General features: G+C 47.3%; 1 long non-coding RNA gene across 3 annotated transcripts in view; it reads left to right on the top strand.

Annotated features, from left to right (window-relative positions):
- Positions 1-15465, top strand: part of LOC140132423 (uncharacterized) — a 126609-nt gene extending 111144 nt beyond the window's left edge. For all 3 annotated transcript variants that reach the window (XR_011855651.1, XR_011855649.1, XR_011855650.1), the window contains 2 exons: positions 4703-5025; positions 13844-15465. This is a non-coding gene — a long non-coding RNA (uncharacterized lncRNA). The remainder of the gene's footprint in view (positions 1-4702; positions 5026-13843) is intronic.
- Positions 15466-16061: the final 596 nt, after the last annotated feature.

Genomic DNA, 16061 nt, shown 5'->3' with positions numbered 1-16061 from the left:
GGGTAGCAGAATAAATGTCTCTTTTCCTGAAAAGAAAAGGCATAAAGAAGTGCAAGCAGAATGTCCATACCTAAAAAGGAAGGCATTAAGTGCAAAATGATAATAAATTACATTGCAACTTTTCCTGGAGGTTGGCAAAAGTCTCTCAGAAGGTCTCTACTGACAAAGTCCATCTTCTGGGTACAGCCCTTGATGTGGGGAAAAGTGCACTGAAGAAGCAAAGGGTCTCCTCTATTTGGAGAGGGACAGAGTCCTTTGATGACATCTCTGCTGTGGCAGAGGAAGGGTGCTATCATAGCACATAATCTCTTGACTGAGATAAATAAGGGTAAGAGTCTCAGGAAAGTCTCTGGCTCTTTGGGGAAAGGACAGAAATATACACAATATGTACAATATTACAGTACCTGAAGTGGGCTACAGCCCTTCAGGGATTAGTCAGTATCGCTGGGTTCAGCAAAGACAGGATCCAGCTCCTGCAGGGAATCCTGTGCATCCTCAGCGGGAGTAGGTACCGGCTGGGGACACCCGGTGGCAGCAGTGGGTACTGCAGGTGCAGCAACATCCTCCGGACCTTCAGGGGGAGGAGCGCTGTCGCCCGGGGTGTCGGCTGTTCCAGCCGGGGGCTCAACTGAGCCAGGGACCACAGAGGGGTCCAGGAAAAAATAAACGGAGTCCAGCGGCCGCGCCGCGGCTCCTTCCAGCTCCGGTTCTTCCGGGGCCGGGTCATCACCCCATTGGTAACCGGCAAGGGGAGATGCGGGCCTAGATGGAACCTCCGGACAAGGTTCGCTAGCCGGGATGTCTTCTCCCACAGAAGAGCCGCGGGACCTGGCAATGCTCCCGGCAGGGGAACCGGTGGGGGTGGCGCCCTGTATCATGCCCGGCCCATGGATGGCAATGGGACCCGTACTCACAATTACTGTGGATGGGGCATTCACGTGGGTCACCGCCCGGGGACTTGCAGCCGAGGAGGAAGAGGTGTTCGGAGACTCCGGCCACTCGTCGTCCTCATACCAGTCGTCCTGCGGGAAGTAGCGGTCCTCGTTGGAATCGGGGATCCGGATCACGCCAGCCGCCCAGGGTCCTCGAGGTCCTTCCTGCAGGGAGAACTCGATGCACTCTCCCGGCTTAAGGTTGTGCAGGCTCTCCGGCAGATCAGGTCTCTTGACGGACCGGCGGGGTATAAATACTTCCCGTCCGGTGTAGTCCTGGGTGGCGAAGCCATAGCCCTTCCGCTTGTCGAAGAACCGGACCATGCCGGTGGTGCGGTTCTTCTCGACCCAAGCTCCAGCTGTAGATCGACCGGCCATGTACCGCTGGGCCTCCTTCTCTCTGCGTCGCTGGTCCGAGACAGCGTCTCGGAGTCGCCGGCGGGCGGCCTCACCTCGGCCTTGAGGCTGCGGAGGTTTCGGTGCTGGGGCTCGTGGCTCCGGTTCAGGCTCGGATCTCCTTGGACGACAGGTCGGTGCCGGAACAGGAGCAGGAACCACCGGAGGGTCAGGAACCACTACAGCGGGGCTAGCAGGCCGCGCAGCAGGAGTAGTAGGCCTCGGAGCAGGTGGAGCGGCCACACTAGGCCCAGGCGTTGGCTCAGCAGGAGTCGGGGCCTCCCCACGTGGCGCCTCCACGTGGACCCGCGGTACCGGGATGGTAGCCGGGATAGGGACGAGGAACCGCCCGGGTGGGATTTGTTACTGCGTCACCGTTTGGTAGCATGTCCTGGTGACGAAGGCCCGAGTCAATCCTCGGTGCAGCCGATGTCCAGTGGAGGGTCTTCGGACGGGCTGCGCAGAGACCACCACCATAGTCTCTAAGACCTCATAAAACTCCGGACGCTCCACAGGAGGGAAAGGCGGAGGACCCCACATGGCGTTGTCCTCTCTGTCCAAAGTCCACTCCAGTTCTGGCGCTTCTCTGAGGCAGGGCAGGAAGTCCGCCTCGAGCCAGTGGGAGGAGTCCGAGTCCTTCCCGCCAAGAGCTGTGGCGGGCTCTAATTTTTCCTGCGCCACAGGAGGCGGGGTTCGCGCGCTTCGCGCGTGGGTGGAGCTTTATGCGTCATCTGGGTTTCCCGCCAGTGAAGATTTTGGCGGGCTGGAATTATTTGCTGCGCCACAGTTTCTGAGGTAAAAATCTTCGGGCGCGGCAGCGCCGGATGTAGCAGAGTTGGTACAGTTCTTGCCAGGATTAACCTCTGGAGTGCGGGAGCGGCGCTCGACCGCACGTGGCAGCAGTATAACACAGTTCATTCCAGAAACACACAAGTCCTTGGGCCTAAACCCGGATGGCAGCAGGGTTAGGCAGCACAGTCTTTTTAATAAAGGAAAGTCTTTAATGCCGTAATAAGGCACAGAAGTATCAATCCTGTTCGTGACGCCACTTGCAACATCCCCCACCGGGGCCTAGCCTTAAAGGGGAGGCCTGGAGTCAGCCGGGGCCCGCTGTACCGGAGTGGCTGGCGGTTGCGGCCTAAGCACGCTATTGTCACGGTGCTTGGTACGGGGGAACCGGAGGGCTGTCCTACAGCCTGGCAGGTCTCCAGCAGGGTGGTGTTGGCAAGAAATGATGAGGGAGCGGCTGCTATAGCGGATCTCCCTGGGGCAACCCCTTAATGTCCCGAGTGTGAGTCTCTGGGTGATGGACAGGGTGCCGGTGATGAGGGTAGTTGTAGTAGCAGGGACCAGACGGAGACAGAAGTTGAAGAAAACAACTTACAGTTCGTTTATTTCAACCGGCAGGAACTGCAGAAAACGTGTCTTTAACAGGTGGAGTACTGGAGAGGTATTTGGAGGGAGCCACAGGATGTATTTCACCAGCCTGGATGTAAGAGCAGGCTGGGAGGCAGCTGTGTCCTTAGAGGAGGCTTCAGCTCGGTCCTGGATCTCTTCAGGTATCACCCTTGAAGGTAGGATGATACCCCTTTTCCTCACTACACTAGCTCTAGTCTAATCTTCCACTTCAGGCAGGGGCTAGGCTCTTCCTGCACTGGTCTGGTATACTAGAGACTCTGAGCTGCTGCTCAGCTAACTGCTCTCTGCTTGTGTCCTGCAGACCCAGAGGGCCTGACTAGGACCGGTCTCTCTCCTGGGAGAGATTTCTCTCTAGGACCTCATACTGGAATCCTCCAGAACATTCCTGGCCAGAGGTTTTATTACCTCCCTTTGGTCAGGTGGTGGCTGCTCCTCCAATTACCTCTCAGTGCACAGAGACAGGATGCAACACATATCATTGGATAATAGAAATTACATCACATATTAACATCTGCCTTGCCAGGCAGGATTAACCACTGCAATCTCCCCTTTGATCCTATAAGGACCATGTAGTGCAATGTGGTGTTACCTACAGGTGGGACGTATTCGCAAGCACTACCTCGCCATTGCATCGGCGAGGGTGTTGCACTTTGCTACATGACACTGGTTCAGCTCTGCTACATGACACTGGTTCAGCTCTGCTACATGACACTGGCTCAGCTCTGCTACATGAGAGCAGCTCAGTGCAGAGACCCCAGGCCTATATTAGACTCTCTCCCTCCTGTAGATGGGATGTACTGGCCCTGGGTCTAGACTGTTGATGTTACAGCGGAGCGTCTAGACTGCTCCCTCATCCGCAGCGGCTGTTATAGGGATCTGTCACCATGTAGACTGCAGCCATCGTATTGTCCCTGGAAAGATGTGTAATCAGACCTTTGTGTATGTTGTTAGTAGCAGCAGGACTGTGAACGTGGATTTATATTCAAGGATTGTAGCTTCTCTGAGTAAACTGTGGGTGTGCCCTCACCCTGCTGTGCTCAGTGCTCTCTGCAGCCAGGATTTTATGTTGTCCTGGCCCTGGAGAGAAGTGTAATCAAATCATTTGTATATGTTGCTAGTAGAAGCAGGACTGTGAACATGGATTTATACTCCAGGATGGAAGCTTCTCTAAGTGCACTGGGGGTGGGTCCTTACACTTCTGTGCGCTCTGCAGCCAGGATTAGGAGAGCATTTGGGTTCACAGAGAACTGTTGAATCTTACTTTTTGTTTGTTGTTTGTAGCAGCAGGACTGTGATTTTTCTTTGTAATATAGGATGGTAGCTATTTTAAATAGCACTAGGAGCGCTTTCTCACACTGCTGTGCTCTGTGCTCTTTGCAGTCGGCGTTAGGTATTGTCCCTGGAGAGACGTGTAATCAAACCTTTGTGTTTGCTGTTAGTAGCAGCAGGACTGTGATATATGGATTTATATTCCAGGATTGTAGCTTCTCCTAGTGCACTGAGGGTGTGTCCTCACACTGCTGTGTCACTAGCACTGAGTCCCTCCATGCACACATATAGGTGACCGGCCCTTTAAGAAAGTAATATGAAATGGAATGTTCCAAACTGATACATTTGTGTCCTGCCTAAGGGGGAGGAGCATGAGAGATAACGCCCCTGTGATGTCAGGCTGCGCCTCCTCACATCAAATATTTCCTGGTGGGGCACATGGATTATAAGTAAATTTTGCGCCAAAACTTGTGACTTTTTAAAAAAGAAGTTGCAAATGATCTCCATGAAAGGTATCAAAAATGAAAGAAAACAAACCTGCGCCCCTGTATGTTAGCCTGAAGTCATCATTTAAAGGGGCGGAGTCTACGTTACCCCCATTGATGATGACAGCAGGGTGGGGGGGTTGGGGGGTTCCGTTGATGTTCTGATCTCTAATTGGCTCTTTCCCTCTTTGTGTTTTTCAGGGTGGCACTAAGCCCCGCCCCCGGGTGACACTTTTTGGATTTTTTTCTGTGGATTTACAATAATAAATATCTGTGGACGTCGCCATCTTCGGGGGAGTCTGGATTCTTGGCTGGAAGTTGTGAGGAGATGTTTGGAGCGAGGATCTACTCATCGCTGCTCCCCCCCCCCCCTATTATGGATAAATAGCATCGGAATTTGGGAAACATTCTGCCGAGTAACCACAAGCGCTCATCCGGAAAATATTTATCGTAAGAGGAAATGACGGATTTTTGTAGATAAATTCAGTTTTTCTTCTATGACTGGACTCGTGTGTCACCTGCAGGTACGGAACCCATAAACCTACAGCACCCATACATACACCTCACAGCACCCATACATACACCTCACAGCACCCATACATACACCTCACAGCACCCATACATACACCTCACAGCACCCATACATACACCTCACAGCACCCATACATACACCTCACAGCACCCATACATGCACCTTACAGCACCCATACATACACCTCACAGCACCCATACATACACCTCACAGCACCCATACATACACCTCACAGCACCCATACATACACCTCACAGCACCCATACATAAACCTCACAGCACCCATACATACACCTCACAGCACCCATATATACACCTCACAGCACCCATACATACACCTCACAGCACCCATACATGCACACACCTTACAGCACCCATACATACACCTCACAGGTACAGCACCCATACATACACCTCACAGCACCCATACATACACCTCACAGCACCCATATATACACCTCACAGCACCCATACATGCACCTTACAGCACCCATACATGCACCTCACAGCACCCATACATACACCTCACAGCACCCATACATGCACACACCTTACAGCACCCATACATACACCTCACAGGTACAGCACCCATACATACACCTCACAGCACCCATACATACACCTCACAGCACCCATATATACACCTCACAGCACCCATATATACACCTCACAGCACCCATATATACACCTCACAGCACCCATACATACACCTCACAGCACCCATACATACACCTCACAGCACCCATACATACACCTCACAGCACCCATACATGCACCTTACAGCACCCATACATGCACCTCACAGCACCCATACATGCACCTTACAGCACCCATACATGCACCTCACAGCACCCATACATGCACCTCACAGCACCCATACATGCACCTTACAGCACCCATACATGCACCTCACAGCACCCATACATGCACCTCACAGCACCCATACATACACCTTACAGCACCCATACATACACCTTACAGCACCCATATATACACCTCACAGCACCCATATATACACCTCACAGTACCCATACATACACCTTACAGCACCCATATATACACCTCATAGCACCCATATATACACCTTACAGCACCCATACATACACCTTACAGCACCCATATATACACCTCATAGCACCCATACATACACCTCACAGCACCCATACATGCACCTCACAGGTACAGCACCCATACAATGATCTCACAGGTACAGAACCCATACAATGATCTCACAGGTACAGCACCCATACACTCACCTCACAGTTATTGGGGCACATTTACTTACCCGGTCTCGTTGCGATCCCGCGGTGTGTTGTCCGATGTGGATTCGGGTCCGGTGCAATTCACTAAGATTGTGCATCCGAGTTCCTTCCAGTGTCGCTGCTGCGCCGAGGTCCGCCGGAGTTCACCTTCTTCTTCCCGGTGCATGTAAGTGCGTGATCTTGCAACACAATTCTTTTTTTAAATTTCACGGTTTGTCCGAATCCGTCGGGTGGTCCTGCGGCCCCCCATCCCGATTTTTGTCGCTAACTTTCACGCGACAGAAATTGGGGGGCGTGGCCGTCGCACAACCTCACAGATTCGGAAAAACCGTGGAATTTAAAAAACAAAATGTGTCGTAAAATCACCCACTTACATGCACCGGGAAGAAGAAGGTGAACTCCGGCGGACCTCGGCGGATATCGGCCACACGAGCTTGCTGAATTGCCGGAAGACCCAAATCCTCGTCAAAGAACACCCCGCTGGATCGCGACAGGACCGGGGAAGTAAATGCGCCCCCAATGTGTCAAAACTGGAGATGACCTGGTGGAAACCTTAGGAGATAACACCGGCTAGGTCTCAGTTCTCATTCCCAGGTTTCTCTTACTCTTTCCCAGGATCCTTTAACAGAGATCTGCCCAGTTTTGGCCCATGTAGAAGAACCTTTAAAGTTGAACCTTTTCAATGTTCCTCAGTAGACTGTCGAGTACAATCTATGGGTTCCTGGTCCATGCGTGGACATCTCAGACTGCAACAAGTTCTAATTATTCTAATCATTGACCCAGTAATGTCGGTATCTTTAGGATGCACTTGGTGACAATGGCCCACAATTATTAAAGTGTCTACGCTAGTTTCACGAAGACCGGACACCAGTTCTGATGAATCTGCCGCTCTCTGCACACGCCACAGGCAATCGCATATAGTGCAGACTGCACGAGTTTTGATAAATGTGATGTCATTGGGGGTCATTTACTAAGGGCCCGATTCGCGTTTTCCCGACGTGTTACCCGAATATTTCCGATTTGCGCCGATTGTACCTGAATTGCCCTGGGATTTTGGCGCACACGATCGGATTGTGGCGCATCGGCGCCGGCATGCGCGCGAGCGAAAACCCGACGGATTTGGAAAAACCACTGCATTTAAAAAAAAAATTGTGTCGCGGAAATTTCACTCACCTTCATCCAGGATAGGCCGGTGTATTCCGAGGCATTCCAGCGGACTTCAGCGCAGCAGCGCCACCTGGTGGACGGCGGAGGAACTACCATCATAAATCCCGGCCGGACCCGAATCCAGCGCAGAAAACGCGCCGCTGGATCGCGAATGGGCCGGGTAAGTAAATCTGCCCCATAGTGTTTTCTAGAAGGTTTATATAACGGCTCGAAGGGAGACAAAAGAACAATGCAACAAAAATAAATTAAAAAAAGCAAATACAGGAAAGAACAGGGGCAGGGGCCACCGGAGGTCATGAAGTCTTAGACCTGCCCTTCCACTCACCGCTGGTGTCACCTGCTTACTCCACCCAACCCATGTATAGAAGTGTCAACCATCTCCGTTAGAGAGTAATATTTTGGTAAGCAAGGTGCAACATGTTTCCCCTTTTATGTAAGAAGGTAAGGGAAGAGGGCTCCTCTCTTTAAACTTTGAGGTTGCCTAATAAGTCGATTGTCCTTGCAAACTCCTACAATCAATATTTTTGAAAATTGGCTTTACCTGCAAGTCCATGTAGACCCTATATTACAAAAAATCTCTGGAAGCTTCATAGCCAATGTCGATAGAGACACTCAACTTGAGTTGGAACCTGATTGAGGGACCTTTGCCGCATGTTCCTTTGTTCCTTGTGGAATCTTAGCTGGAAACGCCATGTAGGCCCTTAATTGAGATGTCCATGTGGACACTCCACTGGAAGATCCATAAAAATATTTCATAAGTAGCCTCCAACAATTAATATTTCTCCCAGTGATTGAGCTAGCAAGTCCATGTAGACCTTAAGTTGGAACATTTATAGTTATCTTATACTGAAAGATCCTTGCAGACCCATAGTTGGGAATTCCTTTTAACCCTCAACTTGAAGACCCATAGTAATGTTTTGTTGCAAGTTTCTTGTAGACCCTTAGCTGGAGAGCTCATGTAGATGCTTGACTTGTTGAGTCATACTATTACTTTTCTAGAAAGTCCATGTTGACCCTTGGTGGAAAGGTCCATGTAGATCCTGTACTGGAAGACCCTTGGAGATATCTTTCAATGTGTAGACCCTGCATGGGAAGATCTATGCACATCCTATACTGGATACTCCTTGTGGACCCTGAACTTGAACAGCAGCATAGGCCCATAGCTGGAAAGTCAATGGATGCCATCAACTAGATCTATTTTTTTGCTAGAAGGTCCATCTTGGCGCCTAGTTAAACGTTCAATACAGACCTTCTAACGGCATGTCCATGTTGACCCTCACGTGAAATATGTTTCTATCTGAAGGTCCATACAATTTATATCTCCAGCAGGGCTTCCATTGGGAATTAAAGTGTTATGGGATTGTATTAGGCTGCGTATGGAGTGTATGGATGTGCCGGGTCCTCTAGCGCCCTTGTAGAGACTCTCCGGTCATGGGATAATGGAGTTGTTAAAAGTTACAGATCGCTGGGGGTCTGAATGCTTAGAGTTAGTGCATTGGTGTGACTGGCGGTCCATTGACTTCTGTGGAGCATCTCCTGGTCACTGTCCACCAGCAGCTAGATGTGAGTAGAGCTCCAGTCCAATGAGTATACCCATTGGTAGGTCTCAGAGGTAGGACCTTTAACTCTGTGACTTAGTTTTATAGGACAACCCTTTTAACTGTGTCAACCATTGGGAACTAATTCTATAGTCCATTGTTGCCCCACTGGTTGGCCCATGTAGGCGGGCCCTCGTAGAGTAATGGGTAGTTCTGTACGCTCCCGTATACTACATGCATGGAATGGCCAATTATTCCCTATTATACAGAATTAGGTAACAGCTCATATCCCTTACTATAAGGTAATATACAAGGAGGCGTCTGTCCTGGAGACGGCACATATCCCTGGTATTGCATAACGTCTGCTGCCTGTATCCGTCCTCCTACGAGCTCCTCTCGTAACCTGTAGACGTCTGGATAATTATACATGCACTCTGACCCTCCCAAGCCATCAGCAATAATAATCTTATTACACAACAAGCAGGGAGAGGATAGCATTAAGTCATTAGTATGCGCCTTTGTTTGGGTGATGCGGGTTGTGTTCCCACAGTCCAGGAGTCGTCATGAACCTGCCGCTCCGGTAATCTGGAAGGTTTTCTTCTTCTGTGGAATAGATTATGTAATGTGAGTCCAGGAGTTCAAAGGGAGTGACCTGTTCTGCATCTCATAAAGTGCTTCAATGACTCCTGTGATTCTTTAAAACTTGGCAGATGTACTAAGGCTCAGTCTCTGTAGGCACTTTGGGTTTCCATGGCCAAAGTCCTATTCTACCGGTTTGTTCTGCATTTCTACTGTTAGGTTGATAGCTCCCTCATTGGAGTGTCCAACTACGATAGTAAAGGTGCCCCCTCAGCCAGGATTGAGTTGGGAAGGTGAACATAGAACCTTTGTCACTTCATTTGTTGGTAGAACCTCAAGGAAAAAGATCTAGGGAATGCAGAGGTACCAGTCACACTTAGGACCTCTCTTTTGGTCCAAAAACTTTTCTGCCAGATCAAAAATATACTAATATCTGAATGGTAGAAGGTCGATGGTGGAAGCTGAGTGGGGGGATTTAAAGCATACTACCCTACTAAACTTACAGTTTTCGGCACTGCAAAGTTTTGGCTGGTCGCAGGACCTGTTTCGGCCAACGAATGACCTCTTTGGACCCAGAGATAACAAAGGAAGTGACCTCTCATGGTCAACGAAGTGACATTCTATGGACGAGGAGGCCATTCATTGTCCAAAGCTGTGACTTCCCAGTTATGCCACTGAGACAGCTGGTAGATCCAGGTTCTCATGGAGGTTTTTAGAATGTCCATAGGATTGCCTACTTAACATGGTCAAAGCAACTCATGATAGTGTCCATATGTAGACCAAGAGTATAGTCAAACTTTCTTGCAGAAATGCGTACATTTGTCCCATTCATCTGAATAGGTCTTGAGTAGAGATGAGCGAGCACTAAAATGCTCGAGTGCTCGTTTCCATACATCTGCAATGTGTTCTTCACACATAATGTTCTTCACATACTATTGTGAAGAACACCGTTCTGCACGCGTGTCTTCGGATAAGTTAGCAGATGTACCGAACATCTGCAATGTGTTCTTCACTGTGTTCTTCACTTAAATGATCCTGTGTTCACGGTTTTAATTGTATTCTTCACTGTTCTTCACTGTGTTTCGTTAACTAAATGCTCGATCTCCAGCCGCTGAGATACTCGTCCGAGCAATGAGCTGTTTCGAGTACACTAATACTCGAACGAGCATCAAGCTCTGACGAGTGTGTTCGCTCATCTCTAGTCTTGAGTATATTGAATGATGCAGGATGATGCAGGAACAACCCCATATACATGAAAAATTTTGTGAAAACTTGACAAGAAATCTGAACATATCCTTATAACACTCAAATGTCTAGTGCACCTCCGTTATAGAGGAACCTTTTGGCTCAAGGCCCAAGTTTATTTTACGGACCCGTTTGAACCCCTCATAGCTTTCCCCCTGTTGCTATCATATGTGTAATAATGGGAGGGGGATATATCCTTGTTGATGATGAAATGGCAAATTTTGTGAAGTATAGCAAATCTATCTTTTTTTGGTGAATTCACATGAATCCTCCAAAGCGCTGGTTACGAGGCTCCGTCCAGGATGTGGTGGCCTCTTATCTGACTTTCTATCGCTGCTTCTTTTCCTTTCTATTTCTTTGAATCTTTTTCTTAAAGTTTCACCAATGTCCTATGTCTCTCTTCTAAATGGATACAACTAAGAGGATTGAGAATCAGTTTTCATATTCCCATTTTTGTCCTGTCATAACGGCCATCAGGTTTATGGAGTCATTCCATGGTTTTCCATGGTTGGGCCTAGTTTATTTTGGACAACCCCATCTCAAGTTGTCCAAGTTTTAACTTGAACATGACGCTGACCTATCATCAAGGCCGCATCTGCCATGAAGCGAGATGAGCATCTTGCCTCAGGTGGCAGACAGCAGACCCCTGAGGCATCGTGTATCTTCTCGTGTACTAGAGGGACCTATAGCTTGGAGCTCCTATAAATATGCCTCTACACGATCAGTGACCTGAGGAAGGACTCTCGGATCTGTTACGTCTGATGAAGTCCTGTAGGACCACTGAGGAGAGTCCGATGCCGCTCAGTCAGGCAGAGGTTTGTGAATGAGAATCTCCTATGACCAATATAAGTCATTTATAACATAAATCTCTCACAGTTTTCATTACAATAATTAGAATATGAAACGGAACAAGATCAAAGCAGATGTGGATATTGCTTGGACTTGTTGGGGCCATAACCCCGCTTGATGTTCCTCCTGGGAAATTCTGAGCCAGTAAAAAGCTAAATTTTTAACGACAAATTCCCTAATTTTACTAATAACATGGGGTGGTCTACAGCAAAACGTCCTCTTTCACCAGCACTGACTTCTCGTGCCTTCGTCTCCACATCAATGTATCTGGAGATGCTTCAGGCCTCAAACTGAAAGAGCTGGAGAAGCTACAAGTGGCCTCCAGTGATGTCAAAGAAAACTTTGAGACAACACAGCTGAGTTTACAACTGTTTAGTTCCTCGCTTCCAGCAAGGATTCTGGGTATTTAGGGCTTTTTTTTATTTCGTTGATAGATAGTCTGACAGGTGATGGGACAAGGTTAAAAGACAACATTGCCTCGGGTGTTACACCTCAAAGAAGAGGCGGATGTAATACTTCATATTAATGGTGTCTTTTTGGATTATCATCTGTGTATATAGAGGTAGGAATCTTAAAATATAGTCTTCTCCATTATATCTCAGCTCTTGGAGGGGGGGGGGGGTCACTAGTTCTCATTGAAGAGACCAAGTGAATGGGTAAAAAGTTAAAAAAGAGCTAAAAGGAGCTAACTTGTGTAGTATTCCATAGTATCGACACTAAGTACCCTCACCAGGTCTCATCAATCACAACTATCCTATAAATCTATGTAGGATATGTCATAGTAAGGCTCATTCATTGATATATGCAAATGAGCTCAAAGTGACCCACCCCTGCGGTTCTTTTGAGCAAGTACATGTGCATTTGGGAGGGTCAGGATGGGCTTAGGCTTGAGGAAACAATAGGAAATCTTTGTATCTTCGTGGACAGTTTGTCTCAATGAGATTCTTGTAATATTCTATTAAAATTGGTTGGATTGCTCAACGTATTGATCGACTTTCAGCCAAGAAGGTGAAGCTCTTTCCAGCCACCTGCCTTACCATACTGAATAGAGACCATACTCAACACAGTGAAGAAAGCTCTTAGTTTTTGGAACATAAACTAAGATTTTTGAGGGACAAATCCAGAACTATGAACTTCAGTGTCATGAAGATATGTGTTTAATTCAGTATATATACTAACTTATATTGGTCCTTAAAGGGGTATTCTAGCATAGGTGAGCCATAGGGGAAGAGTTAGGTTCGACAACATCCAGCATTCCTTCAGATCAGCTTTTTGAAGAACATGCTCACTGCTTCTCAAGCTTGGTGTCATACTATGTATAGTGGCTGTGCTTGGTATTACAGCTCAGTCACTTAAATGGGAATAAGCTGCAAAGATCCCTTGACCCCTTGGTATAGCAGATCTGTAGTGATGCTGGGTAGAGATGAGGAGACCAGATAGTTGGTTTCGGGTTCAGCATTCCGGTTCCCCTACCTGAATTGGACATATTTCTGGATTGGCAGGGGAACTGGCAAGTTGACTTCCTTATCAATTAGCCATGGCTATGATTGGCCAGAGGGACACAATTTGCTGGATTGGCTGTTCAGGGTCAAGGTCAGACGGTCAATCCCAAACGCCGAACCTGACCATCAATCATAAATAGTTGTAGAATATAATTTTAGGGAAGGTCATTACTTCTCCTGAACGCCGAACCCTCAGTCATGTCCGTTCACCTCTAGTGCTGGACCCTTACTGATCTGATATTGATCACCTATTCTCAGTAATCAATAGCAAATAGCTGCAGAATACCATTTTGGGGAGGGTCATTACTATTCAGGGGGAGGTTACATCGAGGTTCTGACATTGGAGGTTCCCATTTGCCCCTCTGCCACATGATAAGACACTGGTGAAGGGTCTATGGGTGCAAGATTTTGCATTGGGATCCATAGTATAGTTCTCCTGGGTTGGAGAACGGGACAGGACTTGTATCATACATATCCAATATCAAATACCATCAATTTTACGTCTAGTAGGATTCCGCAAAAATCCCTTTAACATCCCGTATATGATAAACATAAAAGCCAGAAGAGCTGATAATTCCGGGCCGGCTTTGGATGATGCTATTAGATTACGCTTTTTCCATTACGGTTCGCGGCGAGACCTTATTATCACCTATTTTTTTTTTTTTTAGCAACGAGGAAAATGAAGAGGAAAGAATTATCACAATCTCGAGTTACTGAGCCGACCACTTCCTGCGATGGATCCGACGAGATGTTAACACCCAGCTTATCGAAACAGGAAGGCCGTGGGGGGAGGTGAATCAAAATCCTGTCATTTTAGAGAACTTTTGAGGTCATCCCTTCCATGTGATACATTGGATGATACAATGACCGGCTACAGGGAATCCTGGAGGTCCGGTATCCGCACACGGTGGACGCACATACTATGATGTCTTATTGCTCCACTAAGGGTGTGTCCACATGTAGCAGAGATACTGTAGAGTTTCTATATATAGTCGATGTGATGCAAATTTTAATTCTACAGAAATTCAATTTTTCAGATTTTTTCACTGTAGATTTTATCATTTTTGATGCAATTTATTCTTAGCTGTCAATAGTCAACTTTCTCTGTCTCATATGTATAAAAAAGCTAAGGACTTGTTGATTCACAGTGGATGGTTACATGTATGAGCTGGTTTAATACTTTTAAGGGGCCTGATTGATACCGATCATTGGGGGTTTAACCCTCCGGAAAACCAATGACCAGGTGGAAGCAGCAGCTGCGTCACTGATAATATTCATACAAGAGCTCTGTACAGGGTGTAGTGGCCGACCTGGGATACTACATTAATGCTCCTATTTAAGAGAGTGTTTCAGGAATCTGGAAAACTCCTAGGGTGCTTCCATCAAGGCAAACTGCCAAAAAGAAGTTCCAGAGCAGTGCGGGAAGCAAATCAAGGAGCAGGGTAAGTATGCAGCAGTACAACTATCCATATATTGTTCCTTCCCATGCCTGCAAAGTTCCACAGTCCGTTCATAAAGTTGACTCACCATCTATGCAAATGACGTCATAAGAGTCCAATCATCATCTTTCCTTTGAACAGCTTCATGTTCTTCCAGCTTAGCCGCATGTCGAGCTCACTCCCATCTCCCTGAGGAAGACACTGGCTGTGTGACTACCTGAAGAGAATTCCTGAGAGAGGGGTAAATGAGGGAGCTGGCTTCAGTGAGTCAGTCACATACAACCAGCATTTCTCTCATTCCTAACTGAGGGGTGAATGATGTAACAGAGCCAAGTTGACTCTGGAGAAAGCACACCCCTTGTCAATCAGAAAGCTGGAGGTGCGTCTGAGCTACAAAAACATGAATATGCATAGATGTGGAACTTTACAAGCATGGAGAGGAACAATATAGGGATAGTTGTACTGCTGTTTTCAAAGATATGTTTAGATATTGTGGGTTAGTAATCTGACATTGGTTATTTGATTTATTTGGGACACTGTTCCTGCATACCCCATCATATCACTGTTCACTATGTATAGGTAATTATACATATTTATATTCAAGGTAGATATTTACTTGGCTTATGCAATAGGGAGAATTCACAATACCTGTATGAAATGTGACTTATGCCTTATATTGGTCTCTCATTTGCATTTTCTTAGAATATAACTACTTATACATGTGATTGCCGATTTGTATGTATATGTATAAGCTGCCACAATACAAATGGGGGTTTTAGGATTTCTTTTAAGTGCTCATGTTAATTGGTTTTATATTGATTTGTGGAATAAAGCTTTGATATTGTACTACATGAGGGCATCCTGTCTTTTTGTGTTAGTCCATAGGTTATTTGATTTAGATGTCAGGCCCCCACTAATCTGATAGTAATGATTTATAATAGGGACAGAGAGACCAACTTAAAGGGGGTTTCTGCTTTAATCGGAGGGCCATAAGTGTAAGAAATTGCAATACTTACCCCTTCAGAGGGCGTTCCTGGCTCCTGCGGGGGCTCACAGCTCCCACTGCAATTTTCCGTCGGTGATGATGCCACGTTCATTGGGCATGTGATGAGTGGACCAATCCCTGGCGTTAAGTGGGGGTCCGGGATTGGTCCTGATGTCAGGTGCAGAATGATTGTCATCGTCGGTGGCTTTTCAGGAGAAGAAGTCTCAGGGAGGGGTAAGAATTCTGTTTTCTTAATTTTCCCCAAAAATTCTGTCTCTTTGGGGCCGTTCTGCAACAATGTAACAACAGAACTCGAATGAAAAATTTACAATATCATCCCCTAACTATGACATGTCAAGAACAGCAATAAGGTCCCATAATGGGGGAGGTGGGCGACTGCACCCCCCTGGCTCGGAGGCCAAAGTGTAAAGCAACTTCCACAACCTTTAAAGTTACTTCCTT

The sequence above is a fragment of the Engystomops pustulosus genome, chromosome 5 (genome assembly GCF_040894005.1).
Source record: "Engystomops pustulosus chromosome 5, aEngPut4.maternal, whole genome shotgun sequence".
Lineage (NCBI taxonomy): Eukaryota > Metazoa > Chordata > Amphibia > Anura > Leptodactylidae > Engystomops > Engystomops pustulosus.
Note: the sequence above shows the minus strand (reverse complement) of the source record. Positions and strands in the feature narration are given on the sequence as shown.